Genomic DNA, 23,438 nt, shown 5'->3' with positions numbered 1-23,438 from the left:
TCAAATGTTTGGGATCACTTTTTCCTAGAGGTACCTCTGAATCCTTCATAGTTTTCTGTGAATTTGTAGGTTTTGAAGATGACTTCCTCTCCGAATTAAACTTTCTCTGCAAAATTTAGAAGATCTTCTAAAATCAGTTTCCAGATCCCCACAAACTATCTAAGAAACAGAGCATTTTATGTTGCCAAATGAAAAGTTTGTAATAATAAACAGATAATACAAACAAACCTTCAAGATAACTTTTTTTTCTCAGCGTTCTTTACTCCCAATCAAATACTGAAAAGAAACAAACCAACCTTTCTAGTTCCTGCCTTTCTAGTATCTAGTTCAATAGCATTCTCTTGTGCTACTGCAGAATCCTCTAAATAAGCATCACCTTCAACATTGATCCAAATAGCTTTTGCTGCACTGGACATGCCCTTTCTCTTCCTCTGCCTATCCTTACCCTGGTGAATTACCATCACAGAAGCCAAAACATGAAAATAAGATGATGAAAATGGAAGTAAGCAAAAGGAAGAATAATTGCTGATAAAAAGACTAGATAAATGGAACCAAAAATAAAATGTAGTGCAGGAATTTTAGCTACATAGCAAGACGCTTAGTCACAACATATTAATCTCTAGTTACACTCCTAATAATGGGAACAACATCATCCTAACAAACAACTTATATAATCTTCCTGCACAAACCTAGTTCTTAATTGTATTTTTCAATGAACTTTCATACAAACTAAATTGGTGAGAACCTCTCTGCACCAATACACAGCCAACTAATATTACCAGCTCTCTGGTGAGAAGACCAGCTGCGAGGAGAACTTTCTTCTTCAATGTCTGCATTGGCATCAATATTACCTGTATTAACAAAAGAAGGGGATTCTGCAGACTCTCCAACTTTCTCAACAGGTATGCCTGGTTGTGAGACATCATTTGCACTCTTCTTCATTCTCTTCCCAGGTCTTCCTTTCTGTTTAGAATCACCATCTGTTCTCAAATGTTTAGGATCAATTTGTTCTAGAGGTACCTCTGAATCCTTCATAGTTTTCTGTGCATTTTTAGGTTTTGAAGATGGCTTCCTCTCCGAATTAAATTTTCTCTTTCTAGTTCCTGCCTTTCCAGTATCTAGTTCAATAGCATTCTCTTGTGCTACTGCAGAATCCTCTAAATAAGCATCACCTTCAGCATTGATCTGAATAGCTTTTGCTGTGCTGGACATGCCCTTTCTCTTTCTCTACCTATCCTTACCCTGCATAGGTCCTTGCTCCTTTATCTTCTGCTCAAGCTGAGCATCATCCAACGACAAGGAAACAAGGTCTTCATCATGCAGTAAATCACCTTGTGCATGACCCCCAATCAAAACAAGCTGCTGAACAATTATTTTTTGACTAGCTCTTTGCAAAATTTTCTCTTTGACAGTCTCCTTGCAAATCAGTCCGTACACTGACCTCCTTTGTTTGTCCAAGCTGATGTGCCCTGTCCATGGCCTGTAAGTCCAAAGTTGGATTCCAATCACTTTCATAAAATATAACAGTATCAACAGCTGTGAGATTGATTCCCAGGCCCCCAGCTCTTGTGCTCAACAAAAGGACAAATATATCTTGCTTGTTTTGGAGTCCCTGACCATGTCACAACGATCCATTATGGTTGAAGATCCATCCAAACAAAGATATTTGTACTTCCTGTAATTCATGCAGTCCTCAAGAATATTGAGAATTTTAGTCATTTGAGAAAACAGGAGAATTCAATGGTTTTCAGCACGGAGGCATTTCAGCAAAGCATCTAATGTCTGTAGCTTCCCAGAATCCGTAAGCATTTTTGCAAGATCAAAGCTTTGCAAAGGAGGTGAAGATCTGAATATTCTATTTGTAAGCTGAAGAACTGGTTGTTCAGAGAATAAATCTGAGTCTATTTCTTTAATCAAATAATGAGGATCCCGAGGTTTTGTAGGACCATTGAACTTGGATGTACAAGAAAAAACAACAAGTAGCTTTTTCATCCATGGATGATGAAGTTCTTCTGCATCCTGATATGCAAAACCCGTCTGAGCAGATGACATCAATTGGGGGAGCTTGAATTGGCATAATGAATGAATAAACAGATTTTAACAGTCCAATATTATTAAGAAAACGGTCTTGATGGGAGATGACTAATCCTTCATATTGTACATTTCCAGGACCTGTAGCACACTTTCTTCTCCAAAAGATTGACTCTACACGTGTTGGCAGCATCAACAATCTACTGAAATCTCTCACTTTGTCTTCTTCAATATGATCATACTGCAAGATATCCTTCTCACTTTCCAGGAAGCCTTCAATAATTTCATCTAAAAATTGGTGATCCCATTTCGCTAAAGAATAAAGCAACCGCTCCACAACTGAACCAGTAGCAAGAAAAGCAACCTCAGCTGGCGAGAGGTCAATCATCCAAGAAAAGCCAAATGTGCCACTTTTAGCAGGAAAAGCAGATTCCCCTTATGCTTGCTGTGGAAAAATTGATGAATGAATATTTTCAGGCGAATAGACATTAAACAAGTTGTTCAAACATCTCTGCCGAAACCCCTGAACTGATCCAGAACAGAACATGGGTAGGCTCTTAATACCCTCTCTATAGATTAGCTTGGGAATCTTGTATGAGATAAGAATTTGACTTCCAACATAGTTTTTATCATCCAGTTCATCAAAAGGTGGTGGTAAAAGAGAATTCCCAATTTGCCTGAAGTACATAAACATGCGCCCTTCTTTCTTTTCAAATAACTCTGGATGATTGCATACCTTTCACAACTGGATAAAAATGTTCATGAGGTTTTCAACCTTTTTGTAGTTTATATGACCTCAGGCACTATCAAGTAATTTGGCTACATAAATCTTATTCTTGATAGCCTGATAAAAGGTTTGCTGGCGAGAGCTCAATGTACAGTTCATAGTTACTCCCTTTTTATTGGTCATTTCGGTGATCACATCTTTATTGACTCGACGCAACATAAAAGGCTTTAGGACAGCATGTAGTTGATTAAGTTGGTGTTCATGCAAAATTCCTCCATGCTCTGCATGGTTTTCTATGCCTTTGGAGAACCATTCATTGAATTGCTCATGGCTATCAAACAATGTTGGCATGATAAAATCAAGTAGTGCCCAAAGTTCTGCCATGTTATTTTGAATGGGCGTTCCAGTAAGCAAAAGGCGATTTCGACAGTTGAAACCCAAGAGTGTTTTCCACCGTATATTGCTTGAACTCTTAATCACTTGAGCTTCATCTAAAACCATATACTTCCATTTAACTCGCCTTAAGTACTTCTCATCAGTTACAAGGAGCTGGTATCTTGTGACAAGTATATGAAAACTTGCTTCCCTTCGATAAAGTCGTTTAGGACTTATATTTTTTCGAAGTACAATCCATTCATTACCCCAGTAAGGGAGAGATATCAAATCAGGACAGAACCTTCCAATTTCATCAGTCAGGTGCAACCACAAGAAATGGTCCCCATATGTTCTTTTCCTCAGCTAAATGAGTTAAGAATGCCATTGCTTGAATGGTCTTTCCTAAACCCATTTCATCAGCTAGGATGCCATTCGGTCCCTGTTCATAACAAATTACAATCCATTGAATACCCTTGAGTTGGTACTATTTCAGAATACCAGTGAACATTTTTGGTGTTTGCACCGATGAGGTAAGAGGCATTGAGGAAGGGTTGAGCAAATCCATGTTGCTAGAACCTTCAACCACACCCTCCAGTGTCAGGCTATCAGCTCCACAAAATTTTAAACACTCGCCATCATGCGTGTTAGGATATTCCGACACATAGGATATAGTTAAGTTCAACTTGGTCTAGTATAGAGTTAGGTTAGAGTTAGGTAAAGTGTGTTTCTTTACCGTTGTACATTTTGTAACTTACAATCCGACGGTCACGATATGTAGTGATCCGACGGTTCACTCTCACCTCGGTATTACCGACACTTGATCCGTGGCTTGACACCCGATTGGTCCATGAGTTCTATTTAAAGCGCATGGAGGGTCATTGTTCGGGTAATCCGTGCATGAGAGAAGCTTATGTAAATTTTCATTCTTTGATTAATAAATTGTCTGTACCCACGTTGGGACAGGCCGTGGACTGTTTCCCTCCTTGCACTCTGAGGGTTTTAACCACGTCAAAAATACTGGTGTATTGATTTGAGATCTGGTTGTGAGCGGTGTCCTTTTGGTATTCTTCTGTGGAACTTACCCTGTAAATTCCTACATGGTATCAGAGCTATTTGAGGGCCGCGTCCGTTGGTGATCCAAATCTGAAGCCGGTAGAACTGCATGCGGCTGTCGTTTCCTAGATCTGCTGTTTCTGACTGCTTTCGGGCCGGGAGGACTGCTCTGTTGCATTCGGAGCATCTGTTTCAGTGAGGAACCCCTTTCGTTTCACGCGAAAAGGTTTCCGGTAGCCCTAGCTGCGTCATTTTTCAGATCGGGAGGTATACAGTGTTTTTTTTGCAGTTTACTGTCATTTTCTCTCTGCTTATTTCGGTTTCGGTTTATTTAGCCTTTTTTTTTCCCGGATCTATACCTTTCATTTCTGCGTATGCTCTTTGCCCTGCGACTCTGTGCGATCTGGGCAAATCAGAAACAGAAAGAAAGGATTTTTCTCATGCGTATGCTCTTTTCCCTGCACCTTAGTGTGATCTCGGAAAATCAGAAACATTGAGGAAAATATTTAGTTTTTCGGCTAAAAGCTAACTTTGAGATTTTTTTTAAATTTCTAGTTTTTTGGCTAAAGCTAACTTCGAGCCGTAAGGTTCGTTTTTCTTTGGATATTCGTGTTGGGTTTTGTGTTTTGTGTTTTGTAGGGGAAAAGAGTCTTCCCAAGGCAAGCACGCAAATCGAGGCCCCCCCCCCCCCCCCCCCCTCTCTCTCTCTCTCTCTCTCTCTCTCTCTCAAATCTTTTGTATAGATCAATTGGTTCAAAGACCTTTTAAGAGAGTAGAGGTCTTGGGTTCAAGTCTCCATTTTGTGGGGGCGGATTTTTTCATTCCCGCACATTCGCGCACTTTGCCGGCAACGTCAACAATTTTTTTTCAAAAAGCCATAACTTCTTCATCCGGAAGCCTTTTTCAGAGCCGTTTTTTTTAAAACCGCCTATTTTTTCGAGATCTATCCATTGGACCACTCACTTTCAGCATCTTCAGCTTCAGTTGTTTTTCAAAAATGGAAAGTCCATGCCAAGTCATTCTTGACAGCACTAACTACTTCCAATGGGTCGCCTACATGGGAGATTTACTTAGAAGTAAAGGTCTCTTCAGAATAGCCACAGACCAAGAGAAGAAACCCAAAGATGAAGACAAGGCCGAAAAATGGGAAAATCGACAAGATCAAGCACGTGGCTTGATAGGAATGTCTGTTTCTCCTGATCTTAGATTCCACATTGCAGAAATTGAAACTCCTCATGAAGCATTAGAAAAACTTGCTAAAGTTTTTGGGATTAAAAATGAAATTAGATCCCATCAACTTGAAAATGAGCTGCTTACTTTGGATCCTAATAATTTTTCTTGCATTGAAGATTTCTTGTCAAAATTCAAGAACCTTAGATATCTCTTGGAAGGTGTTAAAGTTAAGAAAGATGATGGTAACCTTATTTATTCCATCCTCACTAAGTTGGGCCAGCCTACTCTGTATTTGTTTCCACTTTCCATTCTACCAGGGAAGCTTTCATTTGTCAAGGCAAAGACTACAAGCCCCCTTCCTTTGACTCCTTTTGTGATTCCTTAATAAGAGAACAAGAAAAACTCTTACACCTTGGTCTTCTTAATCTTGGAAACTCTTCCACAAAAGCGTTAGCCGCCCAGCAGTATCCAAATTCAAAGAATCCTAAGAAGTCTTATCCTCAAAGGAATGGTCCTAAACCAACTCAGCCTCAAGATGAAAGATCATTTCAGCAATATGATAAGCCCAATAAAAACAAATGGAAGAAGACTGAAAGACATTGTAACTTTTGTAATCGAGATGGCCACTTAGAATCTAAATGCTTTAAGAAGATGGAAGCCTTGGAAGCCGCAATGAAGAAACATAACATCCATCTGGAGCCTACTTCAACTTCAACTTCCGGAACGGCATTTTCTGCATGTCATCGTCAATCATCTCAGTCTAGTTATGCATTAAATGTATCTTCTTCTTCTTCTCATTCTCATGAGTGGCTCATTGATTCTGGAGCCTCTTGTCACATGGCCAAAAACCAAGCCATGTTTTCTTCTTTAAATGATTGTAACACCAAAAATATATATGTTGGTGATGATAGATCTCTTAATGTTGTAGGGACTGGAACTGTTCATCTAGACAATGGTCAGTTCAATGATGTATTATGTGTTCCAAACTTATCCTGCAACCTTCTATCTGTCTATCAGATAACTCATTCAGGTGAAGGTAAAATCGTTGAATTTTCACCTCATGATGTTGTAATCAAGGATCTAAAAGATCCTAAACAGATTCTAGCTACTGGTCTTGCTGATGATTCCAAAAGGTTGTATAAGTTTCACAACTTTGGGTCATCCCATCTTCCCTCAGTATTTGTTGCTCATAATGATGAAGTGAGCAAACTTTGGCATGAGCGGTATGGTCACTTAAACTATCGCTCCCTTCAGCATCTCTGTAAAGAAAACATGGTGACAGGTCTTCCTATGGTATCTTGCAAAGATGGTGTTTGTTCCGGATGTGTACTCGGAAAACATCATCGGGACAGTTTTGACAAACGTGCCTCTTGGCACGCCTCAGCCCCTTTACAGCTTGTGCACAGTGATTTATGTGGTCCTCTTCCTGTTGCTTCATTCTCTGGCTGCAAGTACTTCTTAACTTTCATTGATGATTTCTCTAGACGCACTTGGGTATACTTCTTAAAACTCAAGAGCGAAGTATTTACCACCTTTTTGGCCTTCAAAGCATTCGTTGAAAAACAATCTGGACATCAAATTCTTAAGCTAAGAACTGATAATGGTGGAGAATATGTTAAAAATGCATTCATCACTTTTGCACCGAAAATGGAATTCAAATGCAACATACTGTTCCATACACTCCACAACAAAATGGTGTAGCTGAAAGGAAAAATCGCACTTTAAAGGAAATGGCTAATTGTATGCTGCAATCTAAAGGACTCAGTCTTAGTTTTTGGGCCGAAGCAATTAATTGTGCAAATTATATAATCAATCGCACTCCTACTAAGGTTCTAGAGAATATCACTCCAGAAGAAGCTTGGAGTTCCATTAAACCAGATGTAAGTCACTTTCGTGTGTTTGGAAGTGAAGCATGGGCCCATATTCCAGATGAAAAGCATAAAGCCTTAGAACCTAAGAGTGAGAAATGTACTTTTGTTGGATATTCTGAAGATGTAAAAGGCTATAGACTTATTCCATTTAAGTCCAAAAATGTTATCATTAGAAGAGATGTAAAATTTGATGAAAATAAATCGGCCTGCGAGCCTAGTCCGGCGGATGTGCCACCTCTTCCCATCTCTTCTATCTTTGAAAACATTTCTTCTTCTGATGATGAAAGCGAGGATGATAATCCTTCCCCACCTTCTCAGGATCCTCAACTTCCAAGATGGGTCCGTGCTACTCGGGATGCAGCAGGTGATCTTGCCGGTGATCCTACAGATCAGCGACGTACACGTTCTCAGTTTGAAAGAGCCTCTTCTTTACTGGCTCAAGCTCCAGTGAATCATGATCCTGACACTTTTGCAGAAGCTTCAGGCCATCCACATTGGGAAACAGCTATGAATGAAGAATATCATTCATTGATGACAAATGATACATGGGATCTTGTTCCTCTACCAAAGGGACGCAAACTTGTTAGATGCAAATGGGTTTACAGAACCAAGTATGGACCAGATGGGAAAGTTAATAAACATAAAGCTCGTCTAGTTGCTAAGGGCTTTTCACAGGTTGAAGGCATTGACTACACTGAAACCTTCTCTCCAGTTGCCAAAATGAACTCTATCCGCCTTGTTCTTTCCCTTGCTGCCTCTTTAAAATGGGAAGTACATCAAATGGATGTTAAATCTGCCTTCTTGCATGGGGACTTGCAGGAAGAAATCTATATGGAACAACCCATTGGCTTCATACAAACAGACTCCAGCCTCGTTTGTCGCCTTAAGAAATCCCTTTATGGCCTCAAGCAAGCTCCTCGAGCTTGGTATGCCAAAATGGATAGCTTTCTTTTAGAATCTGGCTTTTCTAGGTGTCATTCTGACAATACTGTCTACACCAAGAAAGTGGGCAACTCTCTCATCATCCTTGTTCTTTATGTTGATGATCTTATTCTTACTGGTAGTGATCCCAACCTTATAAACCATGTGAAGTCCAGCCTTAAAAAGAAATTTGAAATGACAGACTTAGGACACTTACACTATTTTCTCGGTCTTCAAGTCTTGCAATCCCAAGAGGGTATTTTCCTTTCCCAGTCCAAGTATGCTTGTGATATTCTTCGTCATTTTCACATGGAAGACTGTAAGCCAGCCCCTTCTCCCTTTCAGTCTGGAGTCAAACTTTCAGTCTCTTGTACTTCTCCTGAAGTTGATGCTACCTTATACCGTCAACTTGTCGGAAAACTCTTGTATTTAACCCATACTCGTCCTGATCTTTCCTTTGTTGTTGGCCTTGTTGCTCGTTTTATGCAAAACCCCCGTGAAAGTCATTGGAAAGCAGCTAAAAGAATACTTCGTTATGTTCGAGGTACAATACAGTTTGGGATTCATTACAGTGCCAAAGCAGCTCCTCTGTTAGTTGGTTTCACTGATTCTGATTGGGCTGGTGACCTTGATGATCGGAAGTCTACTGCCGGTTATGTCTTCACTCTTGGTTCAGGACCTATTACATGGGCTTGTAAGAAACAGGCTGCCATTTCTCTTTCGTCAGCAGAAGCAGAGTATCGTGGTGCCGTGGAAGCTAGTAAGGAAGCCTTGTGGCTTCGTCAGATCCTATCAGAGTTTGGCTTTGAGCAGCAGCATCCAACCACACTTTGGTGTGATAATCAAAGTGCCATTCAGCTATGCAAAGATCCAGTCCAGCATCAGCGCAGCAAACACATTGAACTACACATGCACTTCATCAGAAAGCTCATTCTTGACCATGTTCTTGAAGTGCAATATTGTCCAACGGATGATCAGGTTGCAGACATCTTCACAAAGGCTCTCACAGAGGCGAAGTTCACTAAACTTCGATATATGCTTGGAGTTCAGGAAGTTGTCACTAAGGGGGGATAGGCTCTAGTGCCTCCTTCCTTCTCCTATTGTGTCATATTTGTAAATCCTTCAATCCTATCCCAAGTTGTTCTTAAGGGGGGATGTTAGGATATTCCGACACATAGGATATAGTTAAGTTCAACTTGGTCTAGTATAGAGTTAGGTTAGAGTTAGGTAAAGTGTGTTTCTTTACCGTTGTACATTTTGTAACTTACAATCCGACGGTCACGATATGTAGTGATCCGACGGTTCACTCTCACCTCGGTATTACCGACACTTGATCCGTGGCTTGACACCCGATTGGTCCATGAGTTCTATTTAAAGCGCATGGAGGGTCATTGTTCGGGTAATCCGTGCATGAGAGAAGCTTATGTAAATTTTCATTCTTTGATTAATAAATTGTCTGTACCCACGTTGGGACAGGCCGTGGACTGTTTCCCTCCTTGCACTCTGAGGGTTTTAACCACGTCAAAAATACTGGTGTATTGATTTGAGATCTGGTTGTGAGCGGTGTCCTTTTGGTATTCTTCTGTGGAACTTACCCTGTAAATTCCTACAATGCGCACTCGTTTATTTTTTTTTCTGTTCAGAGACTGTGTTCTTTGCAACTCTAATGGCTTCTTCTTTAAATGCAATTTCTTCTAGATCTTCTTCCTCCATCGGTTTCACATCATCTATGTTTTGACCCACATCTTCGGCAGTAGAGGCTCCAACAGCTAGCATTGAAGGTTCAGTAGGCTGAGAAGCTGTTTTATTCTGCATGAAATGACTGTAAGGCTCTGTCTGTGAAAGTAAAAATTTTAGCCTCTATTGTTGCCTTTTAGCTTCTCTAAGCTCTTCCTCACGCTTCAAAGCTTCCATTGCATCCCTCTCTTCCTTTTTCTAGATTTTAGCCTGTTCTTTGTCTGTTTTTTTCCAGAATAGCAGTATATCTCAAGCTAATTTCCTGGTGCGCATTGATGCAGCCTTCATCAACTTCAAGGACCATGCAAATCTAGCCTTAACCTCCTTTTGGAAATATTTTGCAAATTTTTTAGTATCATTTGATTGTTTTCTATGATATAATGAGAAAGTTTTATGGTGTTTTGGCAAGTTTCTTTTGACAATGTTGGCCCAGTTCTTTGCAATTTTCTCAGCATCCTCCCTTTCAACCACAGATAGATCTTTTTGTATGGGATGCTTCTTTTGTAGCTTGCATTCAGACATAATCAGCCTTTGAATGTCTAATGATTCCTGCTGTGCTGACAATGCTTCCAAATCAGAATCAAATACTTGCAGACATAACTTTTCGCTTGAGTCACATGATGATGATAGCACTTTCAAGTTTCAACCCGATCTGAAGAGTCTCATACTTTGTGGAAGTTTCTCCCACTCCAGCACAGTTCTGATGTCTAATCCTTTTATCAGCAGCCATCATGGCAGACAAAGATCTGAAATCTAGCCTACCCTTAAAAAAACTCTCCTCTATTTGAACATCTGTAAAGTTTGGAATGTTAAGAGATGGTGCTAATTTGTCATAAACTTGTGGAATTTTAAAAGCAACTCCCTCTTCTATCTCCAATAAACCAGATGTTGATGCATGAGGACCATCTTTAGGGGCAATGTCAAGATGGTTGTAATTCCCCAGATTCTGGACCGCATCATCTATATGAGGACCTGACAAAGCAGGAATGTCTAATCCATGTGGAGTCCTCTCATCTTGTAGAACCATCTGAGAACCATGACTTAATTTCCAACTTTCCCATTTGAGGTACACTTTGTAGTGGAGGAACCTATGCGGGCAGCTGCTGCTGCTGCTGCTTTCAACTTATTGGCTTTCTTGAAATTTAGTGCATGTTCCGATAATATTCCTCTGATGTGTGCTTCTCAAAGTGATCATCATCTTCATCATTTCTATCTGCATCTTTCCGTGCGGATGAGTTATAACCAGCCTCTGGTTCAACATGGTACAATTTTCTTTTTAAAGCCATCTCTGATGGTAAATTTGATGGCCTCTCAGCCCTACCACCGTTTATTTGTGCAAGCATTGTGTCACAACCTTTAATTCCATTACTCTCATCTTGACTACTGCTAGTGTAATTATCTGGATCATCATCATTATCTTGTGGTACCTGATAATTCCATATAGAATCTAGGTTAAAGAGTTCTGAATATGAATAATTATTTTTAGCCAGATGGTAGCCATTGGTATAAGGCAACTTGTGCTCCATCCTGATATTGTGACAGAAGAAACTGTAATCACCTCCAGGAACAGTGATTAGACTTGTGCCCATTGACAAGGCACCTGCATGATAATTTGTCACCGACAGGGGGTGTGTATTTTGTTTGGGAATCGAACCGTCAACCAGCGGGTAGTCAATACCCCAGGTGCCCTGTGGCTCCTTACGCTAGAATAAACCTACGGAGCTTATGAGGACGGTGGAGAAATCTAGGTTTTGAGGATATGTGGGGGTTTGGACCAGGCCATATCTTCTTCTACCATATTTCCAATGCTCTGCCGCTTGCTTGCTTCCTGTTTATTCTGAGTTACCACTTACTCCGTGTGAATGCTAACTTTATCAAACAGGATCATTGTTGTTCTTCTTTCCTTTTTTTCTTTCCTGTATCTTTGTTCTCATCATTAACCCACAATACTTGATATTTAGTATTTAGTATTTACAAAAGTTACTACTTTCTTGAACATGTGCCAAAATTTAAAAATTGATTTAGCATTGCTTGATTTACATGCCAGAAACGTTATCTTTCAATGTTGAATGAACTAAAATATCTTCCCTATGATTTCAAATTGGGACCACCTTTTAAAAGGTTGCTCAAGTGTTGTAAACTCTACGACCAATCCTCGTTAACATGTACAACTTCATATCTGGACCAAAATGTGGAGAGGGATCTTCAATCAAGGTAACCTCTGAATTGGAAGACATGACTTGCCTATTTATATTATGGTACAAGTTTTTTATTCAAAGAGATTAGTTTTCAAAATTTTATATCCTGGTGGAGAGCACAGTCACAAGACATGGACCCAAGAAACATTGGGCAAAGTCTAAAAAAGAAGACTGATTTGGATTTACCCAATAGAAAACTGGCATAAAACTCCACAATTAAAATACATTCCGAAATAGTGGCTTGCCTAGTTGGTAAAAGCGAGGTGCTAAAATCGCCCATCTCAGTGTTCAAGCTTCTTTGATGGCAAAAGTGTGTATGTGATTATGGATGCAGCAACACAAAAAAGTGGCTGAATTCAGATGCAAGTTTGGAGTATCTTTTGGCAGAATGAATGTCTTTCACCCGCAATCTCTTAGTGGATACCATTGGTCTGATTTTGTCTGACTTATCTAGCCACATTGTGGTAAGAGGAGGCTAGTTCAAATTTTCTCTTCGACACATACAGAAGGGGAAAAATTCTCAAAATATGTCAGAGCAGTCATCTCTATCAAACTTCCTTTTCAAAATCCTGGGTCAAGCTTGTTGACTAGCTTAGGCAAACATAATTAAGCTCATTGCATCTTGGCCAAACTTGACAAGATTTGACTAGGTTTGGCCCAAACTCAAACAAATCAGACATTTATAAATAAATTTGGGAACTCTTATTTTAATGTTGGAGAGTAAGCATAGAGTGTAGCACAAAACCCCAATGTCATACATAGAGGACTTATTCTAGAGGACAATAGAAAAGAGGTTGGGATTTTCTTCCTTTTTACTAAAGAAGTAAATGCCATTTTATCAAGTGCATAATCAATCATGTTGGGTTCTTTTGTTTCCTTTAATCTTTGAGTACATGTGGACACATGTTCAAATTAGTAGTTTTCATTGCTGGTATTTTTTTGCTTATCATCTTTATTTTTCCCACTCTAATCCTATTCTCTATGGATCTTTTTGTTATTCCCCTAGATTTATTCTATAAAGGTAGAGGGGGGATGAAGTGTATTCTTGTATTGCGTAGTTTTTTTTTGCTTTGAGGTTCTTGTCTTCACACCCCTTTGCTAGTTTAAGTACTTGTGGGAGGACATAGTTATCATTGAGAGGTAGAGAGTGTTTTCCTTGTATCCATGCAATTGCATCTTTGGATACTCGTGCTTGGTGTCGATTTGAAAGTGTTTAAATGCCCCTTGGATATTTTGTTGGTGTAACTGATACTAGCCAAACTTTGTGCTTACAATTTTAACAACTATTTAGTGGTTACATTTGAGGATCGTTGTATTTTGACATCTTGAATTAATTAATAACGAGAAGCACTCTCAATTAGTTTTCTAGACCCCATAGCCAGTAGACTCATTATTCATAATTGCATCATATATACTCACTGTCTTTTAATTTTTGGCTTGCAAATCAGTGTTTTAGAAGCAGATTTCTATGTTGTCACAACAAATTTAAATGATTTAGAAAGTGAAAAATCAATCTTTGGTGTAATCGCAGATTTTAGATTTTCAAAATTATAGGTCATTTATAGGCTATAAATGTCTTCAAAGTTTCACTTCTAATTGAATATTCAATTGAACATATTGAGTATCTTATACATAACTATTTTTCCCTCCACCTACTTTTCATACCTTCCATAACCATTTTGTAGGGACCCACAACTTTAATGCTATTTTGCTTGTTTAGTAAAATATTTTCCAAGCCTTATACAATTTTTTACAATTTATTGAAAGTTGTAGAATTTAAAAGTTATAAATTTTTAAAAGTCTAATTCTTTAAAGGGTGCTACCTCAATGGAAGAGCACCTGCTTTACAAGCAGAAGGTTGGTGGTTCAAATCCATCGTGCCCTAATATTCACATGGAATGACGACGGTCAGTTTTTGGTGATAGGATCTTTTGACCATTACTAATGAACTTATGGTGACATTTTTCAACCCTCACTAAAATATGAAATGGTGATGGTCAACGAACGCCACCATATATATATATATATATATGCATCAATAGTGACGACTATGAAAGGTCCATCACCATAAATCGTTGTTATGTAATGGTGACGGTCATTATTTGTCATTATAATCATTATTCATGATGGAACTTGAATGTCACCACAACGCCTATACTTTTCGCGATGCAGCGTTTGGTGACGTTCAATTTTTTGTGACGGAGGCTCTATTGACCGTCACCAATGAGCTTATGGTGACATTTTTCGATCCTCACCAAAATATGAAATGGCGACGGTTAACGAATGTCACCATATATATGCATCAATAGTGATGGCCATAAAAGGTCCATCAAAATAAATCATTGTTGATCATATGAAATGGTGACGGTCACTATTCATCACTATAATCATTATTCATGACGAACCTTGAATGTCACCACAACACTCATATTTTTGGTTACGTTCAGTTTTTTGGTGACGGAGGCTAAGGTTTGTCACCATTGTTCATATGAAATGGTGACAGTCATTATCCGTCATTATAAATCATTATTGGTGGCAGACCTTAAATGTCACCACAACACCTATACTTTTGGCGACGCCACCTTTGGTGACATTCAATTTTTTGGGACAAAGACGCTTTTGACCATCACCAATGAGCTTATGGTGACATTTTTCGACCCTCGCCAATGTCCTTTTTTCTTATAGTGGGTTGTAGGTGAGTTGGTTATCCATCTGTTTGTGTGGTTGCAGATGGTTGAGATGATGATTGAGGTGTAGACGGTCCTTAGCATGTCTACTAGCTTAGACTAACTTGGAGATGTGATGATCCTCTTGATCATGTTGCTACATACAGATATTGGTGGTTACTACATGAGTTAGAGTTGAGTAGCCTTGTTGATTAGGTCTCCATGTCCCAGATTAGGTCTCACATGTTGATGATGTTATACTTTGGGCTTGGAGAGGATATACATGCGTCAGTGGATGCTTGAGATGGTTTTACAGGTGTTGGAGGATGTCTGACATGTTTTGGAGCTGCATATTGTTGGTAGAGATGTTTTGGAGAAGTTTGATGGCTCAAATGTTTAGTTTGGTTGTTGGTTGGCATCCTAGTCAACCTAGTTTGACTTTTGATGATGTTGGTGATATTGCAGTGACTTGATGAACTATTGCAAAGGTATCAGAGACTTCCAAAGGTCCTACAGAGGCTTGTCAAACTCTAGAATAAGTTTGATCAGGTTCTAGCATAGTTGACTGCGTTTTGACCATCCAAAACCCCATTCGCATGCATGCTCAATAATGGGAGTCGTTGAAAAGCTCCATTCGCATGGAGCCAAGCCTATGGGAGAGACTGAGGACTTCCAGTCACATGGATGTTGTGTTGTGGGAGCGACTAAGATTTTTCACGAGTTTTGCTTTGCATTCCTCGTGTTGCTCTGCTAATTTTGGTGTTATGGCGATGTTATTGATCAAAACCTTTTGGTTTATGGTTGGAAAAGTTCGTGGCACCTCTAGAAGATGATCAAGTTTGAAGATATCCAAGCGCTAGTGGAGTCAGTGGCTAATTTGGTCAAAAAGCCTATCTCAACTAAATTTGAAGCGTGTGAATAGAATTGTTAAGTGATCCATAACCTGTAGCATTTACTATGTGACTCAACTCAAAAAAATGATAAATAGAGGAAGGTAGTGAGTCTATTTGGTTGGTTGCTTGGAGAGTGTGTGAGTATGCCATTGTGAGAGCACTATGAGTGAGTAGAGTATGTAGCAGTTTCTCACACAGTTTATGCAAAGATATATCAGAAAATTGTGTGCAGAAATCAGAGATAGAGTTAGGAAGAAGATTTAGAATTTGTCTAGTTTGTGGCAAAAAATTTGCAGCTTGTGGTGTGTTTGAGAGTAGTGTTTTGGTGCGAGAAGAAGTGAAGAAATTCCCCCCTCTGGGTCAGAGTTTGATTCAGATTTTATGTGTAGAATGATGGAGTTGTTGGGTTGCGCATGTTGAGCGAACTGAGAACCCAGTTTAAAAATAAATGAAACGTGGTTCGCATGGAAGAAGTGAAGGCGTGGAGGCTTCAAAATAGACAGTGATTTGGCATTCAGTAGTAGGAAGAGTTTTCTCCATCCAATAGGAATTGGACAGTTCAATGGTAGTTGGGCAAGGATCGTTGATCGTGAGAACTTCCAGCGGATGGTAGTTTGTAGATCCGCGAGAGAAACAAATTTCTGAATTGATAGATGTCATCATACTGTAGAGGAAGCCAAGTATTTTGGCTTATGGGTGTAAGCTAATCAATGTACATTTTGTTCAGCAAATTAATAAAAATAATTAAGTAGTGCAGTAGTAGCAGCGAGGTGTTTTTCTCCCGAAAGGGTTTCCACCAAAAATACTTGTGTTCTTATGTGTGCATGCTTGTGTTGACATTTCTCATGGTTTTGAATTTATTGTTGCGTATATGTTTGGATGAGCTAATGTTGTGAATATGCATGGTTGGTTGAAATTGTGGAAAAAGATTTAAATTGGTATAAAGGCCATCACTACTGATTCACCTCCCCCCCAGTAGGGATCACTATTTCCAACGAAGTAACCACTAGGATTATGTTTCATGTGGACCGCATGCCAACCCATATCCCGGAACTATATCCCCATATATGCACCCTTATAGACTTCTAGGGTGAACCTTCTAGGATGATGTGTCCCTACTAGCATGTTGACCTATCTGCCACTTGTTCCAACTACCACGTGTCATGCTCTGAGTGGTGCCATGTGTTATCCATTTTAGACCCACTTGGCCACTTGAAAGTGTTGAGTCTGCATGGCACATGTCACTTCCCTGGACTGCCACGTATCCATGTCTTACATCATGTTGATGTCATCCTACCACTGTGTCCTATCAAAAGTACGGAGAAGAAGGGGAGGTCCTGTGCCTTTGTTTTCGCACCATTTTCCCTTTATGAAAATTAGACCCACAAAGCCATGAATTATTAATGGTAGAGACATATATATATTTTCGACAATTGATGAAGAGTTTCTTGTCGCTGCCACTCTGTCTCCTCGGAACATTGGTAACAAGTTCCTCTTGAATCTTTCGGGGTAGATCCTTTGGGTTGAGTTGTTAGGTAGGGTCGTCTACATTGTAAAATTATACCAATAAGTGGGCCTATCTCAACCACGTCACTCATTTACGTCCTCCCAGATCTGTGTCCCTAGACATTTTTCCTTGCACTCCTTTTGGATTTTTCGAGATCAAACCTTCGAGGTGACATTTCCCTAGTGGGACCTCCCACAACAGCTATATGCCACAATGTATTGCTTTGTCTTTGGTGCATTTTACCTTTTTCCATCAGTGGTTTTACGCAGTCCCCACTTCGGTTGTTTTGTGCTATAAGGAGGGGGGTCCCACTTTTAACCAGGACCATTGATCATGTGATCAGTGGTTTGGGATATCTCCTTTCAAATGTAAGCAAAACTTAGCGCACTAGAGTGGCATAAATATTTAGCATCCATGAAACAAAATATGGAATAATAGATAGATAAGATGTAATTATCGAGCACAAAAAGACAAAAATGATAAGGAAAAAGGTGATACATAGAAGCCAATTCCTAAATCTAACACAAAAGACAACAAAAATTATAATGAAAAACTACAAGATTCCAAAACCATCAAAATATTTTAAAAACACATAGGGAGGAAATTGAGTTTTGGTCAAATTTTGAACCATACTACAACTTCTCACTAATTTAGGCATTTGGTTTCCCTTATTCAAAGCAATTTTACTATTTTAATGTGTCTTATCTGTTTGCGAGTTTGATTAGAATGAATACTATTAGCACTCCATGATTTCCTTTAGGCTGAAGGAAAAGGATCACAGAGGTAACCACATACCTCTTTTCGTTGATAGACTGGTCTTCTTCAACCTGAGGGGGCTCCCTCACTCATAAAACTTAGAGATAAAAACTTTGAAGCACAAACTCTAGCAGAGACCAGATCTGAAAAGTGTTTGATTTCTTGATTGGGGGTTGGTAAAGGATTCTAGAAAAACTAATGCATGTGATCATGACCTCCCTGATTCATCATGCCTATGCATTTCCCAACCAGCTTCATATACAAAGGCTTGACTAGTACAACTTCGAAATGGGTAAACAGTTTGTAGTATAGTGGAATATGAAAACAAAACACTCATCTACAATAGCAGAACAAATGACATTTTCATTACTGCAACTTCAATGAATGATTAACAAGAGGAAAGAAACTGAGCATTCAAAGGCATAAACATTCCATTTGCAACTGAAATATTTCGGTGCAGCTAAACAAGAGCATATGAAATGAATTCTAGTATAGTTGTTCCATTACACCTTTAAAGCAGACTAGGAAGAAAACATAAATAAGATTACAGATAAACTAGAGAATAACAATTTCGAAGCATTCATACCACAATAATCTTTGCAATGTAACTGGAATATCTTCAGCATCAAAGCATATTCATTAATAAAAAATCACAGCATATAACTCTAATAGCTCAGAGCAATATCGAAACCAACAACAACCTGTTTCATATGTATTAGCCAGCTTAAATAGACCATAAACAAAATATAATAAGTGTCTAGGTTCGTTGCATCATTGATCCAACAGTGGATCAAATCAAAATTTAAAAAGAGGAAAGTTTTTTGTTGTTTTAAGTCCTTTCCCTCTTATGATCAAAAACAAAAACCATAAAGCATTCATGATTTTATCTAAAAAAAAAAAACAAAACAAAACAAACAAAAAAAACTAAATTTCTATGTAAAACAAGTTTATCTTCGAAGCCCATATCTTCATGAGCCAAATAAAATAGTAAAAGCAGGGACAGTTGGCCGCTGACTGAGCAGCAACTGCGTAGCCACTGGGCAGCGACTGTGTTGACGCTCTTTCCTTTCAAAATTGGCACGTGGCTGGTGACTGGTAGTCTAAGTTGGCTACCACATCTGCCACATGTTCACCCCTTTAAACCATGACATGTTCATAAGCTAATAATCTCGTGCTCAAAGTATTTACCTCATTATTTGGATTATAAGCACGTTGGCATTTTGAAGCACCTTCATATTAATTGTATCTCATTGAAGTATTAACATCTCATCTCATCCTGCACATTAGAGCTATATTTGCATTCTAAAATCTACCTCCAAGCATAAGCTTGGTGGAATAGAAAGTTAGGCAAACCTTCTCCACAATTCAATCTAAGAGTTGGACCCTTAATGGTTAAAACAGATGACCTTGCAATTCTCTTATGGGCAATCCCTTGTAGAAACAGAGGCACTTGGGTCATCAGAAGTCCTAGGTAGGTATCATAATGAGGCCTTAGCCTTTTTCCCCAACACTTCTTTCTACAATCTTGTTTAAGACTAGTTTCTGACAATTGAGGAGAAGGCATTCACCTTAGATTAGGCATCTTAATTAAAATTAACCAAGGCTCTTGCATCACACCTAGTTTAATATTACATTTCATTCATCACTCATTTGGTTATTGTACCTAGTGGGCAAGTTATTTCACTTGCAAGGTTTACTTTTACATTCCTGTACTTGTCAATTTTCATGCTCATTGCATCTTGAATTGCTATATCATTGTTGAGCATCTCTTCTACTTGAATTACAAGTTTATATTTTCTAGCAAGTTTTGTCTCAAATTTCATTGCTCATATTTCCAGTGACTATAATCTCTTAAACTAACGTTTGTCTTCCGGCATTGTTGTTATTGTGACTTGAAATATCAATCTACTTTTGCAAGTACCTTGATTTGTATTTGAGCATTGTTTATAAGGCACTGGTCTATTATCACATTTCATCTTGATCCTAATCAAATCTATCCTTCACATTGCTCAAATAATCAAGTTATATTAATAAAAATTGGCTTGCCCTTAGATATCTTAGACTTGTCGTTGGCTAGGAGAGAGCTTAAACGGAGTGAGTAGGGAATAGGTGACAGCCCCTGCTATGAACATTGCGCCTCTACGATTACACCTGGTGGGATTGGGATTTTGCCCACATTAAGGTGTAGATTTCAGGCTACAACAACACCCTTGTGAAGGGTTAAGACTTATAGTTGCCCCCTGTCTTAGTGAGATCATAAGGATAACTTCACCTATACCTCCCTACAATGATGAAATTATGAGGAAATTTTTCCAACTGATAGTAGAAAGCCCTCAGGGGTTGGATAACATTGTGTGTCCTACTTTGGGAAAGAGGCTCAAGATTTTAGAAATCATGGTCTGAGATATGGGTGACCATGATGTGATTTGCAAGTTGTCGCAATCCAATTTGTTGGCCATTAGGAGGAAGGAACAAATTGTCTCACCTATTGCTTAGGAACTAGCAGAAAGGTTGGTTGAGCAAAACATGAGATTGTTCAAAAGGCAGTTGACTCAGGAGGAAATAATGAGAATGTGAGTTTGTTCATTTGATTACCTGAGTGTTGTTGGTGAGGAAAGGATGCTTCTTGTGCAAAGTTTCAAACAAGCAACAAGAATAAATTAAGGAGGAAGAATCTTTGCTTCAGCAGCAAGGGACCTTGGGAGCCTAATCATTCATGCTTGAGTAAAATGGTAGAAATGAAAGAGGTAGAACAAGAGGGGATTCCTTCCGATAATTCCGTTGAGAATGAGATGGGTTCTTCTACTGTAGTTGAGTCCACTGATACTCAACACTGGAGGAATGAGCCACTAGTGATGATCCAACATGAAGAGCACTCAAAGGTGCATGAACATGAGTATGGCATACATAATATGCATTACAAGTCATCTTTGGAGAGCCCATTGAAGGCTCAAGTTGGAGCCATGGTCAAGGGAGTTGGGTATTCATATTTGGGGCTAGCCATTGATGTGATGCAAGTAGATACAGAGGTATCCAGTAGGACTACAAGACTTCCAAATGATAGCCACCAGGAGGAGATTAAGCATTTTAGGACAAATATTGTGGCAACGAAGAAGAAGGCCCAAACACTCTTAGGCACAACCTTGTAGGAGATCACTAAACTTGAGGAGCTTGGAGTGTTGTGTGTCAAGTCAGCGGCCAAGTTTTCTAGCATTAGGGAAGAACTAACGCCAAGGGAGCATATTCTGGAGTTTCGCGATAACCCCCTTCAAGAGTACATAGACAAGGCTTACAGCACTATCAACCCACTTTTGTACATTGGGGAGAGGGGCAAAGTTGTCTAAATGGATCTTATTGGTTGACCAGGAGGAGCAACATGAGTTGAGCATGGTGCAACATTGGCATATTACACTTGTTCCACATACAGGTGTTCATGCATTCGATCCTTCTCACAAGATGAATTGGCAAGAGATTATGAGCTGGTATTCTATTGATGGGGCGATTCTTGGAAAAATATTCTTAGTCAAGGGCATAGCACAGCAAGAGCCCTTGGACATGAGGGATATGAGATGCTCAAGTTGGCAATGGGGTCTAGGTGGACCTAATGGTGGCAGGATGAGTCTGAGGTTTATTTGTGATCCAAGTATCGAGGGATCCATTCATTATTGGGTAGCATAGAGGCATGATGTGACAAAATGGTTCATATGGGATCCTGGTATTGGTGTACAGATGCCTTTACAGTTGACAGATGTAGATTGCTTGAAGGAAAACAATCTCGGGGCAGGAGGACCTATAATATCCCCATTTTTGTTTTCCTTTATGATGCAGTTAAGATGGATTTCTAGGATTTGTGTTAGCCAGGTCACAAGAGTGAGACTACCTCATCAGTGGGCCTAAGAGGTTTTGGAGGAGTTTTATGGGATTTGACGGGGTTTGCTTGCTCTATTTCATCATCAAGGTCAATTTTTCACATACGGTTCTTGGTTTCATTGCATTCTGATGATTGATGTAAAACTGGGTTATTATCAAGCGCATTTCAATTAAATGTGCTAAAGGTGCTATTTGGAGCAAATTATTTGGAGAAACACCTTACAGTAATAGCTTGATGGAACCAAGATGAAGAGATCTATAAGATGGGATGAAAAAAAGGGACTTTCAATGGTTGGAGATATATCATTTTCAAGGATTAAAAGTGACTTGTAAAATAAAATAAAAGTCAATTAAATAAAATAAAAAAAGGGGAAGCCTCTAGAATAAAAATAAAATAAAAGCGCAAAGGAGATGCTTCTAGAATGGAAATAAAATAATAAAATAAAGTGCTTCTAGAAGGTTGTAGAGAGATCCATCAAATCTTTGAAAGAGGCGAAAGCAAGTCCTTTGGGATCATCTTGGATTTGGAATATTTTCTCTCAGAAGAGTTTTGGAGAACTTGGTTTTCAAGTTCGAAGAGCCCTAGGACGAAAACCCTTGGGTTCCTTGGTGTGTTGGACGAATCCAAAAATCTCATAGAGCTTCATTGTCATCAGTTGGTGAGCTAATCTAGACCAGATATGTGGATTGGTAGTGGGGATCACCTAGATCTCCAAATTGAGCTTCATTTCCAATTACAGTTTCGGGAGGCTAGGATCAGTGTTACCGCAATTACTTGGAGGCCATCACCTCAGCGATTCTGATGTAATCTTGTATTCAATAAAAAAAAAATTGAGTTTATTGCTATTTATCATGTCATTTATAATTGCAGTGTTTTAATAAAATTGTCAAAGTCACAACACTTTATTTGAATTTCTAGGTTTACATTATTTGTGGCAATTTTTGTTGTATGGGTAAAAATTTTATGATGTTTTTGGGTGAATAGTTTTGTTGATGTTAAATCCTTAGTATTTTAACGAAATTAATAAAAAGGGATATTGCAAAATTGGCATGAGTGAGAATGTCTTGGGTTCCTCCACATAACGCCTATATATAGTGCATTTGACCCCTAAAAGCAGGGTTGGTTTGTGCTTTGGCTAGGCTAGCTTGTGCAACTGGAAAAATGTATAATGAATATTCAAAAAACCATTTCTCCTCAACCGTGAGAAGTTAGAGGAAGTGACATATACTAGTGGAACGGTCTTGAAACAAGCTTTTCAACCATATGTATTATGCTCCCATTTGAGCTAGCTAATTGGAGTAAAAATGCATTCAAAGATTCAAAGATAAGGTATCTAAATGGGGCATCAAAAAACCAAAAACAATATTTCTAGAAGGTGTGCCATATATCATTGGAAAGGTCTCGAACTATGTTATTTGACCATGTAATTTTCCCTTTCATTTGGACAGCCTTTCACATCAATAGCAACCATTTTCAACATTCTCTCTCCATTCAAGGTCTTCCACCTTTGACCTCACCCTTTTAACTCCATATACCCAATTGATTGAAGGCACTTGTCATTGTGTGTCAATCTTCTTTAAATTTTATCTTTTCTTAATTTTTATGGTAAACTAGGGTTAGGGTTTTGCAAAATTTGCATTACATAGCATAAAACACTCT

At 38.9% G+C, this 23,438-nt stretch overlaps 1 pseudogene across 1 annotated transcript; it reads right to left on the bottom strand.

The window, feature by feature from the left end:
• Positions 1-296: 296 nt before the first annotated feature.
• LOC149185160 (chromatin-remodeling ATPase INO80-like) lies at positions 297-17,864 on the bottom strand (annotated as a pseudogene). The gene is made up of 3 exons (XR_016257355.1): positions 9,777-17,864; positions 780-3,781; positions 297-446 (listed from the first exon to the last, which is right to left on the bottom strand). The product of XR_016257355.1 is annotated as a chromatin-remodeling ATPase INO80-like (transcript).
• Positions 17,865-23,438: the final 5,574 nt, after the last annotated feature.

This window comes from Pinus tabuliformis, chromosome 3_2, assembly GCF_031772625.1.
Source record: "Pinus tabuliformis cultivar Carrire ecotype Pingquan chromosome 3_2, CPIR1, whole genome shotgun sequence".
In the NCBI taxonomy this organism is placed as follows: domain Eukaryota; kingdom Viridiplantae; phylum Streptophyta; class Pinopsida; order Pinales; family Pinaceae; genus Pinus; species Pinus tabuliformis.
Note: the sequence above shows the minus strand (reverse complement) of the source record. Positions and strands in the feature narration are given on the sequence as shown.